Below are 8793 nucleotides of genomic sequence, written 5' to 3'. Positions count from 1 at the left end.
TGTTTCACTTACACACACACCCGCACCCGCCTGTAGTGAACCAGGTTGCGATGGAAATCTCTCTTTTTGTGGATGAGTTTGTGGAAGCCCTTGCTCCAGCGTGCCTTCCTTCCTGCTCACCCCTGGACCATTCCTCCCCTTCACAGCACTGTCCCATGGGTAGGCCACAGCCCAGCACAGGCCCCAGCCTGGTGGCTGCGGCAGAAGCCCCATCCCAGGGCCTGAGGGGCCATGCGGGGGCCTGGGTGGGAGTGGGAACTGCTGAGGAAGGTGAAGGGAAGTGTGAGATGACAGGCCTGCTGTCAGGGAGAGTGGGAGGAGCCCTGGAGTGCCCTACCTCTGTGGGGCTGGAACTCCCTGTACCCGAGCTAGGGTCTTCCACACACATGCTCCTACCCCAAGTGCCACAGCTGGAGGCCAGGGACCCAGCGAGGCTGTGCTGGGTGCTCCTGGGCAGGGCTCACCTGACTGCAAGTCTCCCTGTGGGTGGCTCAGAGACCCAGAGCCCACCTGGGTGCTGCTTACAGCCCATGAGGCAGCTCCCACCCCCGTGTCACTGGCCCTGCGGCCTCATGAAGCCTGAGCAGCCATCCTTATCTCCTTTGTGCTTTGAATACAGGAGGATGCTGGCTCTAAAAGGCAGAGGGGCATCCTCAGTTACCCAGTAACTGAGGCGTGGCAGGTCTGTCTCCAGCACCCCAAGAGCACCCTGAAAACAAGTTGTATTGCACGAAAGTTCCACACTCCGCAGTTCAACCTAGCGCACTTCCAAACCCCGAGTCACTGCGTCCTGACTCATGGAGGGAGAATTTCCTTTTTCTGTGGCTTTAAGACTAGCAGGAAATTGCCAGCCCACACCCCGAAGGCCTCCAGTGAGGGCCGGGTCTCATCTCCCACCTGGATAACAGTGTGGGTGGGAACTTCCATCCTGGCTGAGCAAGTCATATCAGGGGGTCCTTGGCACTCATAAGCACTCACAGAATGGGGCTGGCAGTGCGCCCGGCCTCCCTGGGATGGGTGCAAGGCGGGCAGATCACAAGGAAGTGCAGTCTGGGAGGGGCCCTGAGTTAGGGCCAGGCCTCCCCATTCCTGCTTCCTCCTCCCCGAGGACCATGTCTGCCCATTCCTCTTTTATTTTCTTTTGGTATATATAAAATTTTTCATACCATTATAATTCCTCTTTTTTTTAAAAAAATACATATGTATGTATAACTTTCTTAGTAATTTCTGTAGTTACTGAATCTGGAAGGAAAACTAAGAGGCCACCAGGCAGGCAGTGTGATGGAAGGAGTGAGGGGAGAAGGAGCATCCACGCAGAGGGAACAAAATGTGCAAAGACAAGGGTCAGTGAGGACGTGGTTTGTACAGGTAAATTCGAGGAGCTTTGAGGGCTGACAAGTAATCCTGGCTCTGGGGAGGTGTTGAGAGAAGAGAAGGGAAAGGAGGAGCCATGTAATGAAAAGCCGTGCTCACCATCGCTAAGGACTCTGGACTTAACCCGACAGTGGGGTTTTTTTTTTTTTTTTTTGAGAGGGAGTCTCGCTCTGTCCCCCAGGCTGGAGTGCAGTGGCGCGATCTCGGCTCACTGCAAGCTCCACCTCCCGGGTTCATGCCATTCTGCCTCAGCCTCCTGAGTAGCTGGGACTACAGGTGCCTGCCACCACGCCCGGCTAATTTTTTTTTTTTTGTATTTTTTAGTAGAGACGGGGTTTCACTGTGTTAGCCAGATGGTCTCGATCTCCTGACCTTGTGATCCGCCCGCCTCGGCCTCCCAAAGTGCTGGGATTACAGGCTTGAGCCACCACGCCCAGCTGACAGTGGGGGTTTTTAGGCAGTGGAGTGGCATGATCAAAGACATTGCTGGCTGCAGGGAGGAGGCTGGGATGAACGAGGCAGAGTTTGGGCTGGGGCATCAGTTATGAGTCTATAGAAATGGTTCAGGCAGGGGTCTCAGCTTATTGTAAGGCTTTCTTTAAAGTTGATGGAATGTTTTCTTCCCAGTTTCAAGGCACAGCAAGTGTCAGCTGTGAGAGATGTTTTGCTACCACTTCTATTGCTCACAGCAAGGCAAAATGTCAGTCTAGATTCAAGGAGGTGGAGAAATAGATTCCACTTCCTGATGACAGAAGGAATGAATGCAGAGTTTGCAACTTGTCTGTTAAAGGGAATGACAAAGATGCAAGAAGAGTTAAACTAAAGTTCATTCAGCTGGCAGCATCCAATCCAGTGGTGGGTGGCAGCAGTGCCAGGAATAACATTCAGGCAGCAGCATTAATAGTGACATTTTTTGTTTTTCAGAATGTTTTAGGGTAGAACCTTGGCCGTATTTCCAGCTTACCAGCTTCCCTTGTTTTCACCTATTTTCTGAGCCTGATTTTTCAGACTTCCCATTCACTTTGGAGTTGCATGATATCCTTTTAATAAATGCCCTTTCTGCTTAATTTAGCCAGAGGTCACTTCTGTTGTTTGCCTCTAAGGGTGCTGACTGATTCTTTGGTCAATAAGATAATCACTAAGGACTCACAGTAAAATAAACAAGATAATTTACCAAAGAGCAAATGCAGGTGGGTAATAAACTCCTGAGAAATGTCTCACCTCACTTACGATAAAAACAAAACACATCTAAATTAAAACAGTAAAACCAGATGCCTTTTTGTTTTTGCCTTTACAATTTGCAAATTCATCTAATCACAGCTGCAGAGGGTATGGTGAGACAAGCTTTCTTTAACTGCTAGTGGGATAGTAAACGGACCTAACCTTTTTTCCTGGAGATTTTTTGGCTATATGTACTAAGATCTTTGTCACTTCCAGGAATCTAGTCTAAGCAAATACTTAGAAGTATGGAAAGAAATTTATGCACGAAGATGTTCATATTTTAGTAAAAATTGGAAACTTGAATGAAATGAGGCAATTAAGATGTGATATAATCAGATAATAAGCAGAAGCAACCCTTAAGAAAGGTTTATAAAGATCTGAGGATTGGCCAGGCATGGTGGCTTACACCTGTAATCCCAGCACTTTGGGAGGCCAAGGCGGGCAGATCACAAGGTCAGGAGTTCGAGACCAGCCTGAACAACATGGTGAAACCCTGTCTGTACTAAAAATACAAAAATTAGCCAGGCGCGGTGGCAGGTGCCTGTAATCCCAGCTACCGGGAGGCTGAGGAAGGAGAGTTACTTGAACCCGGGAGGTGGAGGTTGCCGTGAGCCAAGATCATGCCACTGCACTCCAGCCTGGGTGACAAAGCAAGACTCCATCTCGGGGCGGGGGAGGAAAGAGCTGACAATTATAGGAAAACCCTAATGGAATAATATTGAGTGATACATTGTTAAGTAATAAATTAACCAAAAATTACACATGTGACATTTATCATTCATGATCCAGTGGGGAAAATAAGCTACCTTGGACATTTTAAACAAAGGGAATTTATTGTGGGAAATGCTTCACAGGTGATGAAGAGCAGAGACCCAATCATCATGGAAGCAGCCCAGAGATGAGTCACAGCAGGAAGCCACTCCACCCCCAGGGCTGCAGAAAGTGGCACTGGGAGAGCCCAGAGGCTGGGCACTTGGTGGCAGGTAGAATCATGGAGGAGATGCAGCTACTGATGCAAAACTGCTTCCTAAAGGAGAGAGAGGGTCAAGTACTCTGCCTTATCCCTTCTTTTCACTACCCAGTCTCTTGCTGGTGTCTCCCACTGGCCATATCCAGCCGGAAGCCAATTGCCAATGGAACCATGGACAGGAAACGGATCTGAGTAGATGGACAATGACCACCACACAGCATGATCTCGACTAGATAAACATGATGCATGTTAAATGGTATTAAAAGTACTTACTTTTGCTGATAGGGCTATATATGGCTTTTAGTTTCCTATGTTTTTCTGTATTTTCTAAAGAAACTGATCAATATTATTAAAATTAAATAAATGGAATGTGTGTTTGTGGCAGATACAATAACGTTTTTAAAAAGATAATGTGTATGTAGGGATAGATGGGATGTTGTTAAACAACAGACTTTTATATGCTGTGTCTCCCTGTGCTCCCTCCAGCTTTAGTCAGTGGCCCTAAAAGGGCTAGTGTCCTGGCTGCATGGGGCCAGCAGGGGGCGATCCAGTCTAGCACAAGGCCTTCCTTGACCGGCGGACTGTGGCTGGGATTTCCTTGCATTTCAGAGCAGGACCCTAGGGCAGGTGTCATCCTGTCAGCTAGCTCCTGCCCCCAAGAGGTTTGTCTCTGTCAGCCTCCATCTCGGAGCTGACCCCTCCTCCCATTTCAGGCAGGCTGTTACCAGGACTCATGAGAAAGCCAAGCCAAACACCACTGGCACTCGAGGGTCCTTCCTTGTTCCTTTGGGTGATTGGCACGGGTGTCCACTGAGCCCAGAGCCTCACTGTGCTCATTATGTGTAGCCTAAGGGCACTTGCATGGAGGTGCCAGTGGTCACTGCTTAGAGCTCTCAGCCCTAGATGGCGTATCACAGTTAATGCTCCATAAAACCCATAGTGGCTTTTCCCTAGTAAGCCTCAAATCGCTGCAAGCAAGGCTTCATATGTGAGAGTTTCTGCTGTCTCCTGGAGCCATCTCACCCAAAGCCACTGACTCTGGGAGAGCAGCCCAGGCCACAAACCAGCAAAGCACCAGTTATAGTTAGAGCTGCATTATGAAGTGGCCAGAGGACATTTCTTTGCAGTGAGATGTGTATCGTGAATGTTTGGGGCCTGTGCTCGCCTAGTCCTCATCTTTGCTCTTCTAGGTACACAAAGCCATCCCATGGCTGCAAATGTTAGCTGGGCTGGGCTCCCTACTTGCCTCAAGCCCCTTCATAGACCCTTCAGGCACATGCTTTTCCCTGGACATTTACAGACAGGTCCTCGGAGGTCAGAGCAGGCTGTCCTAGGGAGCAGGGAGGCTTCCTGGGGAGGTCAGACTCCAAATAGTGGATATGGCAAAAATGCAGCTGCAGCCTCGTGAGGAGCCGCCCTGGGCTGCCACTAGGGCTCCCACAGTGTGCGCTGCCAACCTGCTGCCCATGCAGAAACTCTGGGGTAAGAGCTGGCTTCTGGAGTCCCACCCAGGCTGTGTGTCCCTCACAGTTTGCTCTGTGTCTATGTATGTGTGTTGATGGGATATTATTGGACAATTCAAGGGAGGCTCAGTGAGGAGGAAGGAAAATTTCATGTAATTCTTTCTGGTTTGTCTTTCTCAACCCCCTCCTCCTGCCTACTCCCTAACTGAGAGAGTGTACTATTATTTGTGTGACTCTTTTTTTCCTCCAATACATGTATAAGGTTGTATAATTATGCTTTTCTGTTTTGGAAAATGACTTAAAATCATTTAAAGAAAAAGCTTACTTAGGTGAAATGTAGATAAAGAGATTGTGTCAGCAAAATATAATTCTTAAGGGTAACAAGGGCCATGGATGCAATTTTAATTGTGAAAAATAAGCAGGATTTCATCAAAGTAAACTATTGCAGGTGAGAAAAGTTGAACTGCTGTAAATAAGCATTATCCTGGGCTGATAATGCTTACAAATGTTGATCCTGAAAATTCTTCAGGTACCTTTCAGAGCTGAGAGTTGTGCTCTCTGGGGTGACAGTCAAAGGAAATTGGGTCCTTTTTAAAGCATAATTTTCTTGAGTTTTTAGTACATTCTTATTTTTTATTGAAATATATGATAAAAATTCATCATAATACACTCTTGCTCCTAAAAGAGATTGCTGTATCATAGGACATGTGTGCATATGAAATTTTATATTTATGTTGAAAAGTTTTGAGGAGAAAAGAAGAATCCTTTCTCTAAGTAACTTTATAGATTTTGTTTTTAATTGCATGCATACAACAAGTTCTCATTAATTATAAGTTCAGTTCATGGGCAAAATATATTTTCTGTGTGCCCCTTTCTATAGGAAACTTACTGGATTATTTCTAATTCTGAGTCTGTATCTGAGTAATAATGACAATAAGCAAATGATCCCAAATATATTTATATAAGTAAGAGATTGCATTCTAGAACTTATTTTTTGAATAATTTTCTATAATTAAAATGACAAACACTTTTACAATCTGAATTTCATAGTAAGGATAATTCTAAACAAATTTTGAAAGTTTTGGTTTTAGAAAAAGTTCAAGAACTATTTGGCTCTGCACGGAGAGCTTATACAAGTTTTATCTCTAAGCCCTAGCTTCTTGCTATGCCTTTATTAACAACATACCAGTTTCGGGGTTAAAAACCTACTTTAGAACTAAAATATTTTCTTAAAAATTTAAAAAACTTACTTTAGAACTAAAATATTTTATTAAAAATTTCTCAGCCTGGGGGATATGGAGTGGTAGAGAGAATTACTTCCCATGGCTACTCCCTTGCACTGTTTGAATATTTTACCAAATGCATGCATTGCCTTTCCAAAAGAAATGGAAACATTTTCAATAATCAAATCAGTAAAATTTCTGATGCTTTTCAGTTTTTTTATACCTACTTTTGCCTTTTTGAATATTCTCAAGAATGGAACTAGACAAATGTAAGTGACAAATTAGAGAGAAGTGACTTTAACTTAAACATGCATCTGTGCCCAGACATACCCTTGTTAATTTATTAATATTTTAGACAATTGTCAGAATCTAAAGTATTTCCAGTTCTCAATCTAGAATGGCTAAACTTATTTTTATGGTTCTACATGCCACTTGACAATAAAAGATCACTTATGATTCTAAGAAGCATTTGTCTCTCAAGTGGCATTGTAAATCAGCACAATCTTTTGAAAAGGAATTTAGTAACACATTTCAAAAGCCATGAAAATTCCACTCCCTTTAAGTGAATGATTTCAGTAAATTTAAAAGTCAAACATTAGAAGGCATGCCATGTTGCCTTTCACAAAAATAATTCTGCTACCATCCCTGGAAGCTGTTGTTAGAAGGTCATGTTCAATAAGCTTACAATGTTTTCCTGATCATTGTTTGTGTGACTATTAAAATTTCACCAGTATTGGGGAATTTTTAGCTTTCAGATCATTTAGTTCAAACTGTTAGGAAGCAATTAGCTCTTACGTTCCTCTGGTTAGTGAAAGTATTTTACTTTGGGTGCAGGAGCAGGGTCTCTGGGGCCGTGGAATGATCCACACAGGCCCTGGCATGGGAGGGACTGGTTCCATCTCAATCTGAAAATCAGACAAAGGTTTATTTCTTACTTCTGCTATGCAATGTTGGCAGGTTGTTCTGACTCTTTTTCCCATTCCTGAATATTACTTGTTGTATAATAAAAATGATATTCTAACAAAATTTTAAAGAAAAAAAATTTGCAATCTTGCACTTTAATGCAACCATAGTCTTAGCATTTTTGTCCGTGTTCTCTTTTCAATCTTTGTTTGTAAACACATATGTTTCTACATAGAGCTGATTGTAAGAGGTATAGAATTCCACACTTTATAAATGCCTCGTTAACTTATTGTTTTCCATGTTGTCACATAGACTTCAGGGGCCTCCTCTCAACTGACTGCAAATTACCCACTGAGTTGGTGCCCCATTATGTCCTCGGTCATTTCTCCTATCGTTGAACATTTAGAACTTTTCTAATGATTGACTTTTAAATTTCTTGAAATTATTGAGTTAAAGGGAGCAGAATTTTAGCAACTTTTGTTATGTGTCACTAAATCCCTTTTCAAAAGATTGTACTGATTTACAATGCCAATTAAACATTTTACAAGTATTATTTTCCAACTGTGTGAGAATTATTTTTGTTTATTTCCATACATCTCTATCTCTCCTCTCCAACCAGCAAAAAAAAAAAAAAAAAAAAAAAGTACTCAAGGGTGAATTAGGATATAGACATACATATATGCTTATGTGTTTACATTTACTACAAATGTCTCAGCTTCAAATATTGAATTCTACAGATATTCTCTCACTGAGAAACAAGAATAACTGACTCATCCAGGCTGCAAGTCTGGTGCTTGTTCTATTTGATAGTCTGATGCTGTAAGTTTTTGTCACAAACTCTGAAGAGTAGAGTGGAAACTTTGACTTTTTCTTCTGATTGCAGATTTCTATCCAAAGAGGGAGTTGAGGGAAATGCTTCCTGTTGTCCTAATTACACAGTACTAAGTGAACACTGGATATGGAGTCAGAAGGGAAAGTAGACTTGTGAGCCCATCCCATATGGAGAAAACACTTTTGGTTCCCATTGTTGGCAGGGACAGGGAGGCATGTCATGTTGCCTTTCACAAAAAAAAAAAAAAAAAAAAATTCTGCTACCATCCCTAAGAGCTATCGTTAGAAGGTCATGTTCAACAAACTTGCAAAGTGTTTTCTTGATTGTCGTTTGTGTCACCATTACTCAGCGTTGTGTAGAATGTAGTCAGGTTATTCCTAGTTTTATACCGAGACTTATTTTAGATGGGTTATATGACTCGGTCAGAATCGCATCAAAGCAGAACCAGAACCAAGTTTGTTTTCAACTCCGGTGCTGCTTTCCAAAGTGTTATTTCCATTGTCAGCCACTTAACTATTTTAAAACATATCTTTTGGAGTAGGGATCTCTCAATAGGAATCCACAGCAAAGATGAAGAGAAAACTAGATCAGTTGCCTTGGCAATTTTCTCCACTCAGACCAGGATATTCAGGGATTTCTAGATTGAATTTGTGTTTCCTTCTGACTACATTGTTGAAATAATCTGGATCATCTCCTAATCTTGCTCTTGGACTCTCTAGGTGTATTCTCAGCGTCTGTGAAGGAGGGCATGTGTTTTAAGCAGTAAATTCCTAAAGGCCTGTGGAGGCCCAAGGCCATGCACACTGA

Source organism: Pongo abelii, chromosome 12, assembly GCF_028885655.2.
Source record: "Pongo abelii isolate AG06213 chromosome 12, NHGRI_mPonAbe1-v2.0_pri, whole genome shotgun sequence".
NCBI lineage: Eukaryota > Metazoa > Chordata > Mammalia > Primates > Hominidae > Pongo > Pongo abelii.
This window is presented reverse-complemented; position numbering follows the sequence as displayed.